A 17,154-nucleotide genomic window follows, 5' to 3' on the forward strand; every position below is an offset into this window, starting at 1 on the left:
TAGGCAGCTGCCTTGATAGCGGGTGGGTGCTGAATGTTCCTAATTGACAAAATAAGATTAATGCTTATGAAGAAATATAAAATCTCATCCCTTCCCCAATATCGCGCCACACCCCTACCCCTTAATTCCCTGGTTGAACTTGATGGACATATGTCTTTTTTCGACCGTACTAACTATGTAACTATGTAACATAACATGGGGGGGGGGGGGGTCTCCTGGCTGTTCACACAGGTGTGTCATTGCTGTACATTGACCATGCATTGCTTCTTCTGTGGTATTGCAAAGGCAAAGACAAATGCTTCCAGCCATCCATTGCACTAATGGATTGGTCATCAGCTGGCTGTCTATGTCCCGCATCAATATAGACCAAAGTACAGAGGGTTAGGCTATGCTATTGTGCACCTACCTGATGCATCAGAAGGTGCGAGGCCCTTGCTAAATTCTGTGCACAGACTTTGAGATCTATACTTTAGACTGTATCTAAACCTGCTCCAACATGGACTGACATTCTGGCCTACTTTCAGCCGATGCGACTTGTCTGTCGCTGAACAGTCGCTTTTTATGTATTCAGCACCTATGTATAATGTTGTAAAAATGCTCTAGAAGCTAAAGTCGCAGAAATGTCACACATATTTGGCCTGCAACTTTCTGTGCGACAAATTCAGACAGGAAAAATCAGTATAAATCCTTAGAAAATTATCCCCCAGTGTCTCCATCTGCTGGCGGTATTGAATAAGCATTGCTGCACTGATGGGGTATGCATTAGACGAAAAAAAAGAAGAAAAAGAAGAATAATACGCCCAGAAAAGAGGCGAAAAGGAGAAAAACGTAAAAAAACGTGAAAAAAAAGTAAGAGGAAGAGAAGGGAAAAAAAGGTGGAAATGGGTTTAAAAGTGATTTCGGCGGAGAAATATATATATATATATATATATATATATACGCGCACACACACACATATATATAAACGTATTCTCCATTGAGATATTGCAGCCGCTGCTGTGTCCAGGCCCAGGAGCCTTAGCACTGTGCTGTGATGTCACTCAATACCACTGACATCACTAGGTGTAAACAACATCTCTCCTTTGCTGTGTATGTGACTATGGAGCTGTTTGGTGATGTCGTCTATTATGGCCTTCATAGAAGCAACAGGAGATTGTTGCATCCATCTAGAACCCTCAGAACTACAGTGCTATGATGTCACTCACTTCCACAGGCCTTGCAGAGTGTAAACAACAACAACCCAGCTTTGTTGTGTATGTAACCATAGGGATTTGTGATGTCACCTAGAACCTTCACAGCAGCGACAGCTTTATGAGGAGCATCAGCACTGCTCTGCCTGAGCAGAACCATCACCGCCATAGGTTGTCAAATAACCCGGATTTAACCCACACAGGTAAGTCCAATGGGGTGCAGGCATGTCCTCTATGCTTACAGCTTCCCGTGGGTGTTGGTTTGATACCGTTTGGGGACAGCCAAGGAGGCATCTGCAGGCAACAAAGGTAGGTGTGTGCTTGTGTGTGTGTTTCCTATGCAGATCCTAAGCCCAGTGTCACATGCAAGTAGGAGGAGTAAGAAGGGTTCCTGGCAAATCCGGGTTATGGATTGCATTTAAAAAGGCCCCGTGGGAGTGCAATGGGCCCCTGTCTTGCTGCTTAGCAATAATGGTATGGGTTTAGGTTCTGCTGTGTGTACTGGTGGTTGACTGCCCCCCAGCCCAGAGTGTGCATGGAAAATTGTCTGGCAGCCTCCCTGACAGCAAGCAGTGATAGTGCCCATGAAGGGGACCTTGTTGGGCCCGCCCCTTTCACGGTTATCGCTTCTCGGCCTTTTGGCTAAGATCAAGTGTAGTATCTGTTCTTATCAGTTTAATATCTGATACGTCCCCTATCTGGGGACCATATATTAAATGGATTTTTGAGAACGGGGGCCGATTTCGAAGCTTGCTTCCGTCGCCCTATGCATTGACCCGATATGGCAGTATCTTCGGGTACAGTGCACCACCCCCTTACAGGGTTAAAAAGAAAGATTCCTACTTTCATTGCTACCTGCTTGCTGGCTAGCCAGCTAGCCAGCCCTGTGGGCCTTGCTGCTGCAGCCAAAAAACAAAAGGTGGTGCTGCTGCTGCTTCTGCTGCTTCTGCTTGTGTCTGGCCGCTGTTGGAGCGTCCAGGCACAGGACTTCTGCTGCTGCTGACTAAATGGCCTCCTTAATTGGATCATTTGAGTAGCCAGCACACCTGTGCAGGTAGGGCATGACATGATAGGCAGCTGCCTTGATAGCGGGTGGGTGCTGAATGTTCCTAATTGACAAAATAAGATTAATGCTTATGAAGAAATATAAAATCTCATCCCTTCCCCAATATCGCGCCACACCCCTACCCCTTAATTCCCTGGTTGAACTTGATGGACATATGTCTTTTTTCGACCGTACTAACTATGTAACTATGTAACATAACATGGGGGGGGGGGGGGGGGGGGTCTCCTGGCTGTTCACACAGGTGTGTCATTGCTGTACATTGACCATGCATTGCTTCTGTGGTATTGCAAAGGCAAAGACAAATGCTTCCAGCCATCCATTGCACTAATGGATTGGTCATCAGCTGGCTGTCTATGTCCCGCATCAATATAGACCAAAGTACAGAGGGTTAGGCTATGCTATTGTGCACCTACCTGATGCATCAGAAGGTGCGAGGCCCTTGCTAAATTCTGTGCACAGACTTTGAGATCTATACTTTAGACTGTATCTAAACCTGCTCCAACATGGACTGACATTCTGGCCTACTTTCAGCCGATGCGACTTGTCTGTCGCTGAACAGTCGCTTTTTATGTATTCAGCACCTATGTATAATGTTGTAAAAATGCTCTAGAAGCTAAAGTCGCAGAAATGTCACACATATTTGGCCTGCAACTTTCTGTGCGACAAATTCAGACAGGAAAAATCAGTATAAATCCTTAGAAAATTATCCCCCAGTGTCTCCATCTGCTGGCGGTATTGAATAAGCATTGCTGCACTGATGGGGTATGCATTAGATGAAAAAAAAGAAGAAAAAGAAGAATAATACGCCCAGAAAAGAGGCGAAAAGGAGAAAAACGTAAAAAAACGTGAAAAAAAAGTAAGAGGAAGAGAAGGGAAAAAAAGGTGGAAATGGGTTTAAAAGTGATTTCGGCGGAGAAATATATATATATATATATATATATATATATATATATATATATATATATACGCGCACACACACACATATATATAAACGTATTCTCCGTTGAGATATTGCAGCCGCTGCTGTGTCCAGGCCCAGGAGCCTTAGCACTGTGCTGTGATGTCACTCAATACCACTGACATCACTAGGTGTAAACAACATCTCTCCTTTGCTGTGTATGTGACTATGGAGCTGTTTGGTGATGTCGTCTATTATGGCCTTCATAGAAGCAACAGGAGATTGTTGCATCCATCTAGAACCCTCAGAACTACAGTGCTATGATGTCACTCACTTCCACAGGCCTTGCAGAGTGTAAACAACAACAACCCAGCTTTGTTGTGTATGTAACCATAGGGATTTGTGATGTCACCTAGAACCTTCACAGCAGCGACAGCTTTATGAGGAGCATCAGCACTGCTCTGCCTGAGCAGAACCATCACCGCCATAGGTTGTCAAATAACCCGGATTTAACCCACACAGGTAAGTCCAATGGGGTGCAGGCATGTCCTCTATGCTTACAGCTTCCCGTGGGTGTTGGTTTGATACCGTTTGGGGACAGCCAAGGAGGCATCTGCAGGCAACAAAGGTAGGTGTGTGCTTGTGTGTGTGTTTCCTATGCAGATCCTAAGCCCAGTGTCACATGCAAGTAGGAGGAGTAAGAAGGGTTCCTGGCAAATCCGGGTTATGGATTGCATTTAAAAAGGCCCCGTGGGAGTGCAATGGGCCCCTGTCTTGCTGCTTAGCAATAATGGTATGGGTTTAGGTTCTGCTGTGTGTACTGGTGGTTGACTGCCCCCCAGCCCAGAGTGTGCATGGAAAATTGTCTGGCAGCCTCCCTGACAGCAAGCAGTGATAGTGCCCATGAAGGGGACCTTGTTGGGCCCGCCCCTTTCACGGTTATCGCTTCTCGGCCTTTTGGCTAAGATCAAGTGTAGTATCTGTTCTTATCAGTTTAATATCTGATACGTCCCCTATCTGGGGACCATATATTAAATGGATTTTTGAGAACGGGGGCCGATTTCGAAGCTTGCTTCCGTCGCCCTATGCATTGACCCGATATGGCAGTATCTTCGGGTACAGTGCACCACCCCCTTACAGGGTTAAAAAGAAAGATTCCTACTTTCATTGCTACCTGCTTGCTGGCTAGCCAGCTAGCCAGCCCTGTGGGCCTTGCTGCTGCAGCCAAAAAACAAAAGGTGGTGCTGCTGCTGCTGCTTCTGCTGCTTCTGCTTGTGTCTGGCCGCTGTTGGAGCGTCCAGGCACAGGACTTCTGCTGCTGCTGACTAAATGGCCTCCTTAATTGGATCATTTGAGTAGCCAGCACACCTGTGCAGGTAGGGCATGACATGATAGGCAGCTGCCTTGATAGCGGGTGGGTGCTGAATGTTCCTAATTGACAAAATAAGATTAATGCTTATGAAGAAATATAAAATCTCATCCCTTCCCCAATATCGCGCCACACCCCTACCCCTTAATTCCCTGGTTGAACTTGATGGACATATGTCTTTTTTCGACCGTACTAACTATGTAACTATGTAACATAACATGGGGGGGGGGGGGGGGGGGGGGTCTCCTGGTGCAAAGGCAAAGACAAATGCTTCCAGCCATCCATTGCACTAATGGATTGGTCATCAGCTGGCTGTCTATGTCCCGCATCAATATAGACCAAAGTACAGAGGGTTAGGCTATGCTATTGTGCACCTACCTGATGCATCAGAAGGTGCGAGGCCCTTGCTAAATTCTGTGCACAGACTTTGAGATCTATACTTTAGACTGTATCTAAACCTGCTCCAACATGGACTGACATTCTGGCCTACTTTCAGCCGATGCGACTTGTCTGTCGCTGAACAGTCGCTTTTTATGTATTCAGCACCTATGTATAATGTTGTAAAAATGCTCTAGAAGCTAAAGTCGCAGAAATGTCACACATATTTGGCCTGCAACTTTCTGTGCGACAAATTCAGACAGGAAAAATCAGTATAAATCCTTAGAAAATTATCCCCCAGTGTCTCCATCTGCTGGCGGTATTGAATAAGCATTGCTGCACTGATGGGGTATGCATTAGACGAAAAAAAAGAAGAAAAAGAAGAATAATACGCCCAGAAAAGAGGCGAAAAGGAGAAAAACGTAAAAAAACGTGAAAAAAAAGTAAGAGGAAGAGAAGGGAAAAAAAGGTGGAAATGGGTTTAAAAGTGATTTCGGCGGAGAAATATATATATATATATATATATATATATATATATATATATATACGCGCACACACACACATATATATAAACGTATTCTCCGTTGAGATATTGCAGCCGCTGCTGTGTCCAGGCCCAGGAGCCTTAGCACTGTGCTGTGATGTCACTCAATACCACTGACATCACTAGGTGTAAACAACATCTCTCCTTTGCTGTGTATGTGACTATGGAGCTGTTTGGTGATGTCGTCTATTATGGCCTTCATAGAAGCAACAGGAGATTGTTGCATCCATCTAGAACCCTCAGAACTACAGTGCTATGATGTCACTCACTTCCACAGGCCTTGCAGAGTGTAAACAACAACAACCCAGCTTTGTTGTGTATGTAACCATAGGGATTTGTGATGTCACCTAGAACCTTCACAGCAGCGACAGCTTTATGAGGAGCATCAGCACTGCTCTGCCTGAGCAGAACCATCACCGCCATAGGTTGTCAAATAACCCGGATTTAACCCACACAGGTAAGTCCAATGGGGTGCAGGCATGTCCTCTATGCTTACAGCTTCCCGTGGGTGTTGGTTTGATACCGTTTGGGGACAGCCAAGGAGGCATCTGCAGGCAACAAAGGTAGGTGTGTGCTTGTGTGTGTGTTTCCTATGCAGATCCTAAGCCCAGTGTCACATGCAAGTAGGAGGAGTAAGAAGGGTTCCTGGCAAATCCGGGTTATGGATTGCATTTAAAAAGGCCCCGTGGGAGTGCAATGGGCCCCTGTCTTGCTGCTTAGCAATAATGGTATGGGTTTAGGTTCTGCTGTGTGTACTGGTGGTTGACTGCCCCCCAGCCCAGAGTGTGCATGGAAAATTGTCTGGCAGCCTCCCTGACAGCAAGCAGTGATAGTGCCCATGAAGGGGACCTTGTTGGGCCCGCCCCTTTCACGGTTATCGCTTCTCGGCCTTTTGGCTAAGATCAAGTGTAGTATCTGTTCTTATCAGTTTAATATCTGATACGTCCCCTATCTGGGGACCATATATTAAATGGATTTTTGAGAACGGGGGCCGATTTCGAAGCTTGCTTCCGTCGCCCTATGCATTGACCCGATATGGCAGTATCTTCGGGTACAGTGCACCACCCCCTTACAGGGTTAAAAAGAAAGATTCCTACTTTCATTGCTACCTGCTTGCTGGCTAGCCAGCTAGCCAGCCCTGTGGGCCTTGCTGCTGCAGCCAAAAAACAAAAGGTGGTGCTGCTGCTGCTGCTTCTGCTGCTTCTGCTTGTGTCTGGCCGCTGTTGGAGCGTCCAGGCACAGGACTTCTGCTGCTGCTGACTAAATGGCCTCCTTAATTGGATCATTTGAGTAGCCAGCACACCTGTGCAGGTAGGGCATGACATGATAGGCAGCTGCCTTGATAGCGGGTGGGTGCTGAATGTTCCTAATTGACAAAATAAGATTAATGCTTATGAAGAAATATAAAATCTCATCCCTTCCCCAATATCGCGCCACACCCCTACCCCTTAATTCCCTGGTTGAACTTGATGGACATATGTCTTTTTTCGACCGTACTAACTATGTAACTATGTAACATAACATGGGGGGGGGTCTCCTGGCTGTTCACACAGGTGTGTCATTGCTGTACATTGACCATGCATTGCTTCTGTGGTATTGCAAAGGCAAAGACAAATGCTTCCAGCCATCCATTGCACTAATGGATTGGTCATCAGCTGGCTGTCTATGTCCCGCATCAATATAGACCAAAGTACAGAGGGTTAGGCTATGCTATTGTGCACCTACCTGATGCATCAGAAGGTGCGAGGCCCTTGCTAAATTCTGTGCACAGACTTTGAGATCTATACTTTAGACTGTATCTAAACCTGCTCCAACATGGACTGACATTCTGGCCTACTTTCAGCCGATGCGACTTGTCTGTCGCTGAACAGTCGCTTTTTATGTATTCAGCACCTATGTATAATGTTGTAAAAATGCTCTAGAAGCTAAAGTCGCAGAAATGTCACACATATTTGGCCTGCAACTTTCTGTGCGACAAATTCAGACAGGAAAAATCAGTATAAATCCTTAGAAAATTATCCCCCAGTGTCTCCATCTGCTGGCGGTATTGAATAAGCATTGCTGCACTGATGGGGTATGCATTAGACGAAAAAAAAGAAGAAAAAGAAGAATAATACGCCCAGAAAAGAGGCGAAAAGGAGAAAAACGTAAAAAAACGTGAAAAAAAAGTAAGAGGAAGAGAAGGGAAAAAAAGGTGGAAATGGGTTTAAAAGTGATTTCGGCGGAGAAATATATATATATATATATATATATATATATATATATATACGCGCACACACACACATATATATAAACGTATTCTCCGTTGAGATATTGCAGCCGCTGCTGTGTCCAGGCCCAGGAGCCTTAGCACTGTGCTGTGATGTCACTCAATACCACTGACATCACTAGGTGTAAACAACATCTCTCCTTTGCTGTGTATGTGACTATGGAGCTGTTTGGTGATGTCGTCTATTATGGCCTTCATAGAAGCAACAGGAGATTGTTGCATCCATCTAGAACCCTCAGAACTACAGTGCTATGATGTCACTCACTTCCACAGGCCTTGCAGAGTGTAAACAACAACAACCCAGCTTTGTTGTGTATGTAACCATAGGGATTTGTGATGTCACCTAGAACCTTCACAGCAGCGACAGCTTTATGAGGAGCATCAGCACTGCTCTGCCTGAGCAGAACCATCACCGCCATAGGTTGTCAAATAACCCGGATTTAACCCACACAGGTAAGTCCAATGGGGTGCAGGCATGTCCTCTATGCTTACAGCTTCCCGTGGGTGTTGGTTTGATACCGTTTGGGGACAGCCAAGGAGGCATCTGCAGGCAACAAAGGTAGGTGTGTGCTTGTGTGTGTGTTTCCTATGCAGATCCTAAGCCCAGTGTCACATGCAAGTAGGAGGAGTAAGAAGGGTTCCTGGCAAATCCGGGTTATGGATTGCATTTAAAAAGGCCCCGTGGGAGTGCAATGGGCCCCTGTCTTGCTGCTTAGCAATAATGGTATGGGTTTAGGTTCTGCTGTGTGTACTGGTGGTTGACTGCCCCCCAGCCCAGAGTGTGCATGGAAAATTGTCTGGCAGCCTCCCTGACAGCAAGCAGTGATAGTGCCCATGAAGGGGACCTTGTTGGGCCCGCCCCTTTCACGGTTATCGCTTCTCGGCCTTTTGGCTAAGATCAAGTGTAGTATCTGTTCTTATCAGTTTAATATCTGATATGTCCCCTATCTGGGGACCATATATTAAATGGATTTTTGAGAACGGGGGCCGATTTCGAAGCTTGCTTCCGTCGCCCTATGCATTGACCCGATATGGCAGTATCTTCGGGTACAGTGCACCACCCCCTTACAGGGTTAAAAAGAAAGATTCCTACTTTCATTGCTACCTGCTTGCTGGCTAGCCAGCTAGCCAGCCCTGTGGGCCTTGCTGCTGCAGCCAAAAAACAAAAGGTGGTGCTGCTGCTGCTGCTTCTGCTGCTTCTGCTTGTGTCTGGCCGCTGTTGGAGCGTCCAGGCACAGGACTTCTGCTGCTGCTGACTAAATGGCCTCCTTAATTGGATCATTTGAGTAGCCAGCACACCTGTGCAGGTAGGGCATGACATGATAGGCAGCTGCCTTGATAGCGGGTGGGTGCTGAATGTTCCTAATTGACAAAATAAGATTAATGCTTATGAAGAAATATAAAATCTCATCCCTTCCCCAATATCGCGCCACACCCCTACCCCTTAATTCCCTGGTTGAACTTGATGGACATATGTCTTTTTTCGACCGTACTAACTATGTAACTATGTAACATAACATGGGGGGGGGGGTCTCCTGGCTGTTCACACAGGTGTGTCATTGCTGTACATTGACCATGCATTGCTTCTGTGGTATTGCAAAGGCAAAGACAAATGCTTCCAGCCATCCATTGCACTAATGGATTGGTCATCAGCTGGCTGTCTATGTCCCGCATCAATATAGACCAAAGTACAGAGGGTTAGGCTATGCTATTGTGCACCTACCTGATGCATCAGAAGGTGCGAGGCCCTTGCTAAATTCTGTGCACAGACTTTGAGATCTATACTTTAGACTGTATCTAAACCTGCTCCAACATGGACTGACATTCTGGCCTACTTTCAGCCGATGCGACTTGTCTGTCGCTGAACAGTCGCTTTTTATGTATTCAGCACCTATGTATAATGTTGTAAAAATGCTCTAGAAGCTAAAGTCGCAGAAATGTCACACATATTTGGCCTGCAACTTTCTGTGCGACAAATTCAGACAGGAAAAATCAGTAAAAATCCTTAGAAAATTATCCCCCAGTGTCTCCATCTGCTGGCGGTATTGAATAAGCATTGCTGCACTGATGGGGTATGCATTAGACGAAAAAAAAGAAGAAAAAGAAGAATAATACGCCCAGAAAAGAGGCGAAAAGGAGAAAAACGTAAAAAAACGTGAAAAAAAAGTAAGAGGAAGAGAAGGGAAAAAAAGGTGGAAATGGGTTTAAAAGTGATTTCGGCGGAGAAATATATATATATATATATATATATATATATATATATATATACGCGCACACACACACATATATATAAACGTATTCTCCGTTGAGATATTGCAGCCGCTGCTGTGTCCAGGCCCAGGAGCCTTAGCACTGTGCTGTGATGTCACTCAATACCACTGACATCACTAGGTGTAAACAACATCTCTCCTTTGCTGTGTATGTGACTATGGAGCTGTTTGGTGATGTCGTCTATTATGGCCTTCATAGAAGCAACAGGAGATTGTTGCATCCATCTAGAACCCTCAGAACTACAGTGCTATGATGTCACTCACTTCCACAGGCCTTGCAGAGTGTAAACAACAACAACCCAGCTTTGTTGTGTATGTAACCATAGGGATTTGTGATGTCACCTAGAACCTTCACAGCAGCGACAGCTTTATGAGGAGCATCAGCACTGCTCTGCCTGAGCAGAACCATCACCGCCATAGGTTGTCAAATAACCCGGATTTAACCCACACAGGTAAGTCCAATGGGGTGCAGGCATGTCCTCTATGCTTACAGCTTCCCGTGGGTGTTGGTTTGATACCGTTTGGGGACAGCCAAGGAGGCATCTGCAGGCAACAAAGGTAGGTGTGTGCTTGTGTGTGTGTTTCCTATGCAGATCCTAAGCCCAGTGTCACATGCAAGTAGGAGGAGTAAGAAGGGTTCCTGGCAAATCCGGGTTATGGATTGCATTTAAAAAGGCCCCGTGGGAGTGCAATGGGCCCCTGTCTTGCTGCTTAGCAATAATGGTATGGGTTTAGGTTCTGCTGTGTGTACTGGTGGTTGACTGCCCCCCAGCCCAGAGTGTGCATGGAAAATTGTCTGGCAGCCTCCCTGACAGCAAGCAGTGATAGTGCCCATGAAGGGGACCTTGTTGGGCCCGCCCCTTTCACGGTTATCGCTTCTCGGCCTTTTGGCTAAGATCAAGTGTAGTATCTGTTCTTATCAGTTTAATATCTGATACGTCCCCTATCTGGGGACCATATATTAAATGGATTTTTGAGAACGGGGGCCGATTTCGAAGCTTGCTTCCGTCGCCCTATGCATTGACCCGATATGGCAGTATCTTCGGGTACAGTGCACCACCCCCTTACAGGGTTAAAAAGAAAGATTCCTACTTTCATTGCTACCTGCTTGCTGGCTAGCCAGCTAGCCAGCCCTGTGGGCCTTGCTGCTGCAGCCAAAAAACAAAAGGTGGTGCTGCTGCTGCTGCTTCTGCTGCTTCTGCTTGTGTCTGGCCGCTGTTGGAGCGTCCAGGCACAGGACTTCTGCTGCTGCTGACTAAATGGCCTCCTTAATTGGATCATTTGAGTAGCCAGCACACCTGTGCAGGTAGGGCATGACATGATAGGCAGCTGCCTTGATAGCGGGTGGGTGCTGAATGTTCCTAATTGACAAAATAAGATTAATGCTTATGAAGAAATATAAAATCTCATCCCTTCCCCAATATCGCGCCACACCCCTACCCCTTAATTCCCTGGTTGAACTTGATGGACATATGTCTTTTTTCGACCGTACTAACTATGTAACTATGTAACATAACATGGGGGGGGGGGGGGTCTCCTGGCTGTTCAAACAGGTGTGTCATTGCTGTACATTGACCATGCATTGCTTCTGTGGTATTGCAAAGGCAAAGACAAATGCTTCCAGCCATCCATTGCACTAATGGATTGGTCATCAGCTGGCTGTCTATGTCCCGCATCAATATAGACCAAAGTACAGAGGGTTAGGCTATGCTATTGTGCACCTACCTGATGCATCAGAAGGTGCGAGGCCCTTGCTAAATTCTGTGCACAGACTTTGAGATCTATACTTTAGACTGTATCTAAACCTGCTCCAACATGGACTGACATTCTGGCCTACTTTCAGCCGATGCGACTTGTCTGTCGCTGAACAGTCGCTTTTTATGTATTCAGCACCTATGTATAATGTTGTAAAAATGCTCTAGAAGCTAAAGTCGCAGAAATGTCACACATATTTGGCCTGCAACTTTCTGTGCGACAAATTCAGACAGGAAAAATCAGTATAAATCCTTAGAAAATTATCCCCCAGTGTCTCCATCTGCTGGCGGTATTGAATAAGCATTGCTGCACTGATGGGGTATGCATTAGACGAAAAAAAAGAAGAAAAAGAAGAATAATACGCCCAGAAAAGAGGCGAAAAGGAGAAAAACGTAAAAAAACGTGAAAAAAAAGTAAGAGGAAGAGAAGGGAAAAAAAGGTGGAAATGGGTTTAAAAGTGATTTCGGCGGAGAAATATATATATATATATATATATATATATATATATATATATATATATACGCGCACACACACACATATATATAAACGTATTCTCCGTTGAGATATTGCAGCCGCTGCTGTGTCCAGGCCCAGGAGCCTTAGCACTGTGCTGTGATGTCACTCAATACCACTGACATCACTAGGTGTAAACAACATCTCTCCTTTGCTGTGTATGTGACTATGGAGCTGTTTGGTGATGTCGTCTATTATGGCCTTCATAGAAGCAACAGGAGATTGTTGCATCCATCTAGAACCCTCAGAACTACAGTGCTATGATGTCACTCACTTCCACAGGCCTTGCAGAGTGTAAACAACAACAACCCAGCTTTGTTGTGTATGTAACCATAGGGATTTGTGATGTCACCTAGAACCTTCACAGCAGCGACAGCTTTATGAGGAGCATCAGCACTGCTCTGCCTGAGCAGAACCATCACCGCCATAGGTTGTCAAATAACCCGGATTTAACCCACACAGGTAAGTCCAATGGGGTGCAGGCATGTCCTCTATGCTTACAGCTTCCCGTGGGTGTTGGTTTGATACCGTTTGGGGACAGCCAAGGAGGCATCTGCAGGCAACAAAGGTAGGTGTGTGCTTGTGTGTGTGTTTCCTATGCAGATCCTAAGCCCAGTGTCACATGCAAGTAGGAGGAGTAAGAAGGGTTCCTGGCAAATCCGGGTTATGGATTGCATTTAAAAAGGCCCCGTGGGAGTGCAATGGGCCCCTGTCTTGCTGCTTAGCAATAATGGTATGGGTTTAGGTTCTGCTGTGTGTACTGGTGGTTGACTGCCCCCCAGCCCAGAGTGTGCATGGAAAATTGTCTGGCAGCCTCCCTGACAGCAAGCAGTGATAGTGCCCATGAAGGGGACCTTGTTGGGCCCGCCCCTTTCACGGTTATCGCTTCTCGGCCTTTTGGCTAAGATCAAGTGTAGTATCTGTTCTTATCAGTTTAATATCTGATACGTCCCCTATCTGGGGACCATATATTAAATGGATTTTTGAGAACGGGGGCCGATTTCGAAGCTTGCTTCCGTCGCCCTATGCATTGACCCGATATGGCAGTATCTTCGGGTACAGTGCACCACCCCCTTACAGGGTTAAAAAGAAAGATTCCTACTTTCATTGCTACCTGCTTGCTGGCTAGCCAGCTAGCCAGCCCTGTGGGCCTTGCTGCTGCAGCCAAAAAACAAAAGGTGGTGCTGCTGCTGCTGCTTCTGCTGCTTCTGCTTGTGTCTGGCCGCTGTTGGAGCGTCCAGGCACAGGACTTCTGCTGCTGCTGACTAAATGGCCTCCTTAATTGGATCATTTGAGTAGCCAGCACACCTGTGCAGGTAGGGCATGACATGATAGGCAGCTGCCTTGATAGCGGGTGGGTGCTGAATGTTCCTAATTGACAAAATAAGATTAATGCTTATGAAGAAATATAAAATCTCATCCCTTCCCCAATATCGCGCCACACCCCTACCCCTTAATTCCCTGGTTGAACTTGATGGACATATGTCTTTTTTCGACCGTACTAACTATGTAACTATGTAACATAACATGGGGGGGGGGGGGGTCTCCTGGCTGTTCAAACAGGTGTGTCATTGCTGTACATTGACCATGCATTGCTTCTGTGGTATTGCAAAGGCAAAGACAAATGCTTCCAGCCATCCATTGCACTAATGGATTGGTCATCAGCTGGCTGTCTATGTCCCGCATCAATATAGACCAAAGTACAGAGGGTTAGGCTATGCTATTGTGCACCTACCTGATGCATCAGAAGGTGCGAGGCCCTTGCTAAATTCTGTGCACAGACTTTGAGATCTATACTTTAGACTGTATCTAAACCTGCTCCAACATGGACTGACATTCTGGCCTACTTTCAGCCGATGCGACTTGTCTGTCGCTGAACAGTCGCTTTTTATGTATTCAGCACCTATGTATAATGTTGTAAAAATGCTCTAGAAGCTAAAGTCGCAGAAATGTCACACATATTTGGCCTGCAACTTTCTGTGCGACAAATTCAGACAGGAAAAATCAGTATAAATCCTTAGAAAATTATCCCCCAGTGTCTCCATCTGCTGGCGGTATTGAATAAGCATTGCTGCACTGATGGGGTATGCATTAGACGAAAAAAAAGAAGAAAAAGAAGAATAATACGCCCAGAAAAGAGGCGAAAAGGAGAAAAACGTAAAAAAACGTGAAAAAAAAGTAAGAGGAAGAGAAGGGAAAAAAAGGTGGAAATGGGTTTAAAAGTGATTTCGGCGGAGAAATATATATATATATATATATATATATATATATATATACGCGCACACACACACATATATATAAACGTATTCTCCGTTGAGATATTGCAGCCGCTGCTGTGTCCAGGCCCAGGAGCCTTAGCACTGTGCTGTGATGTCACTCAATACCACTGACATCACTAGGTGTAAACAACATCTCTCCTTTGCTGTGTATGTGACTATGGAGCTGTTTGGTGATGTCGTCTATTATGGCCTTCATAGAAGCAACAGGAGATTGTTGCATCCATCTAGAACCCTCAGAACTACAGTGCTATGATGTCACTCACTTCCACAGGCCTTGCAGAGTGTAAACAACAACAACCCAGCTTTGTTGTGTATGTAACCATAGGGATTTGTGATGTCACCTAGAACCTTCACAGCAGCGACAGCTTTATGAGGAGCATCAGCACTGCTCTGCCTGAGCAGAACCATCACCGCCATAGGTTGTCAAATAACCCGGATTTAACCCACACAGGTAAGTCCAATGGGGTGCAGGCATGTCCTCTATGCTTACAGCTTCCCGTGGGTGTTGGTTTGATACCGTTTGGGGACAGCCAAGGAGGCATCTGCAGGCAACAAAGGTAGGTGTGTGCTTGTGTGTGTGTTTCCTATGCAGATCCTAAGCCCAGTGTCACATGCAAGTAGGAGGAGTAAGAAGGGTTCCTGGCAAATCCGGGTTATGGATTGCATTTAAAAAGGCCCCGTGGGAGTGCAATGGGCCCCTGTCTTGCTGCTTAGCAATAATGGTATGGGTTTAGGTTCTGCTGTGTGTACTGGTGGTTGACTGCCCCCCAGCCCAGAGTGTGCATGGAAAATTGTCTGGCAGCCTCCCTGACAGCAAGCAGTGATAGTGCCCATGAAGGGGACCTTGTTGGGCCCGCCCCTTTCACGGTTATCGCTTCTCGGCCTTTTGGCTAAGATCAAGTGTAGTATCTGTTCTTATCAGTTTAATATCTGATACGTCCCCTATCTGGGGACCATATATTAAATGGATTTTTGAGAACGGGGGCCGATTTCGAAGCTTGCTTCCGTCGCCCTATGCATTGACCCGATATGGCAGTATCTTCGGGTACAGTGCACCACCCCCTTACAGGGTTAAAAAGAAAGATTCCTACTTTCATTGCTACCTGCTTGCTGGCTAGCCAGCTAGCCAGCCCTGTGGGCCTTGCTGCTGCAGCCAAAAAACAAAAGGTGGTGCTGCTGCTGCTGCTTCTGCTGCTTCTGCTTGTGTCTGGCCGCTGTTGGAGCGTCCAGGCACAGGACTTCTGCTGCTGCTGACTAAATGGCCTCCTTAATTGGATCATTTGAGTAGCCAGCACACCTGTGCAGGTAGGGCATGACATGATAGGCAGCTGCCTTGATAGCGGGTGGGTGCTGAATGTTCCTAATTGACAAAATAAGATTAATGCTTATGAAGAAATATAAAATCTCATCCCTTCCCCAATATCGCGCCACACCCCTACCCCTTAATTCCCTGGTTGAACTTGATGGACATATGTCTTTTTTCGACCGTACTAACTATGTAACTATGTAACATAACATGGGGGGGGGGTCTCCTGGCTGTTCACACAGGTGTGTCATTGCTGTACATTGACCATGCATTGCTTCTGTGGTATTGCAAAGGCAAAGACAAATGCTTCCAGCCATCCATTGCACTAATGGATTGGTCATCAGCTGGCTGTCTATGTCCCGCATCAATATAGACCAAAGTACAGAGGGTTAGGCTATGCTATTGTGCACCTACCTGATGCATCAGAAGGTGCGAGGCCCTTGCTAAATTCTGTGCACAGACTTTGAGATCTATACTTTAGACTGTATCTAAACCTGCTCCAACATGGACTGACATTCTGGCCTACTTTCAGCCGATGCGACTTGTCTGTCGCTGAACAGTCGCTTTTTATGTATTCAGCACCTATGTATAATGTTGTAAAAATGCTCTAGAAGCTAAAGTCGCAGAAATGTCACACATATTTGGCCTGCAACTTTCTGTGCGACAAATTCAGACAGGAAAAATCAGTATAAATCCTTAGAAAATTATCCCCCAGTGTCTCCATCTGCTGGCGGTATTGAATAAGCATTGCTGCACTGATGGGGTATGCATTAGACGAAAAAAAAGAAGAAAAAGAAGAATAATACGCCCAGAAAAGAGGCGAAAAGGAGAAAAACGTAAAAAAACGTGAAAAAAAAGTAAGAGGAAGAGAAGGGAAAAAAAGGTGGAAATGGGTTTAAAAGTGATTTCGGCGGAGAAATATATATATATATATATATATATATATATATATATATATATATATATATATATATACGCGCACACACACACATATATATAAACGTATTCTCCGTTGAGATATTGCAGCCGCTGCTGTGTCCAGGCCCAGGAGCCTTAGCACTGTGCTGTGATGTCACTCAATACCACTGACATCACTAGGTGTAAACAACATCTCTCCTTTGCTGTGTATGTGACTATGGAGCTGTTTGGTGATGTCGTCTATTATGGCCTTCATAGAAGCAACAGGAGATTGTTGCATCCATCTAGAACCCTCAGAACTACAGTGCTATGATGTCACTCACTTCCACAGGCCTTGCAGAGTGTAAACAACAACAACCCAGCTTTGTTGTGTATGTAACCATAGGGATTTGTGATGTC

At 45.7% G+C, this 17,154-nt stretch overlaps 7 non-coding genes across 7 annotated transcripts; all 7 read left to right on the forward strand.

Annotated features, from left to right (window-relative positions):
* The first annotated feature begins 1,812 nt into the window (after window positions 1–1,812).
* Window positions 1,813–2,003, forward strand: LOC130317514 (U2 spliceosomal RNA). Its single transcript, XR_008864622.1, has one exon. It is a non-coding gene; the product is annotated as a U2 spliceosomal RNA (small nuclear RNA).
* A 2,092-nt stretch (window positions 2,004–4,095) lies between these two features.
* LOC130317515 (U2 spliceosomal RNA) lies at window positions 4,096–4,286 on the forward strand. Its single transcript, XR_008864623.1, has one exon. It is a non-coding gene; the product is annotated as a U2 spliceosomal RNA (small nuclear RNA).
* Window positions 4,287–6,321: 2,035 nt separating this feature from the next.
* On the forward strand, window positions 6,322–6,512 carry LOC130317516 (U2 spliceosomal RNA). The gene has a single exon (XR_008864624.1). It is a non-coding gene; the product is annotated as a U2 spliceosomal RNA (small nuclear RNA).
* A 2,074-nt stretch (window positions 6,513–8,586) lies between these two features.
* LOC130317606 (U2 spliceosomal RNA) lies at window positions 8,587–8,777 on the forward strand. The gene has a single exon (XR_008864696.1). It is a non-coding gene; the product is annotated as a U2 spliceosomal RNA (small nuclear RNA).
* A 2,078-nt stretch (window positions 8,778–10,855) lies between these two features.
* Window positions 10,856–11,046, forward strand: LOC130317517 (U2 spliceosomal RNA). The gene has a single exon (XR_008864625.1). It is a non-coding gene; the product is annotated as a U2 spliceosomal RNA (small nuclear RNA).
* Window positions 11,047–13,133: 2,087 nt separating this feature from the next.
* On the forward strand, window positions 13,134–13,324 carry LOC130317518 (U2 spliceosomal RNA). Its single transcript, XR_008864626.1, has one exon. It is a non-coding gene; the product is annotated as a U2 spliceosomal RNA (small nuclear RNA).
* Window positions 13,325–15,401: 2,077 nt separating this feature from the next.
* Window positions 15,402–15,592, forward strand: LOC130317519 (U2 spliceosomal RNA). The gene has a single exon (XR_008864627.1). It is a non-coding gene; the product is annotated as a U2 spliceosomal RNA (small nuclear RNA).
* Window positions 15,593–17,154: the final 1,562 nt, after the last annotated feature.

This window comes from Hyla sarda, unplaced genomic scaffold (genome assembly GCF_029499605.1).
Source record: "Hyla sarda isolate aHylSar1 unplaced genomic scaffold, aHylSar1.hap1 scaffold_200, whole genome shotgun sequence".
NCBI lineage: Eukaryota > Metazoa > Chordata > Amphibia > Anura > Hylidae > Hyla > Hyla sarda.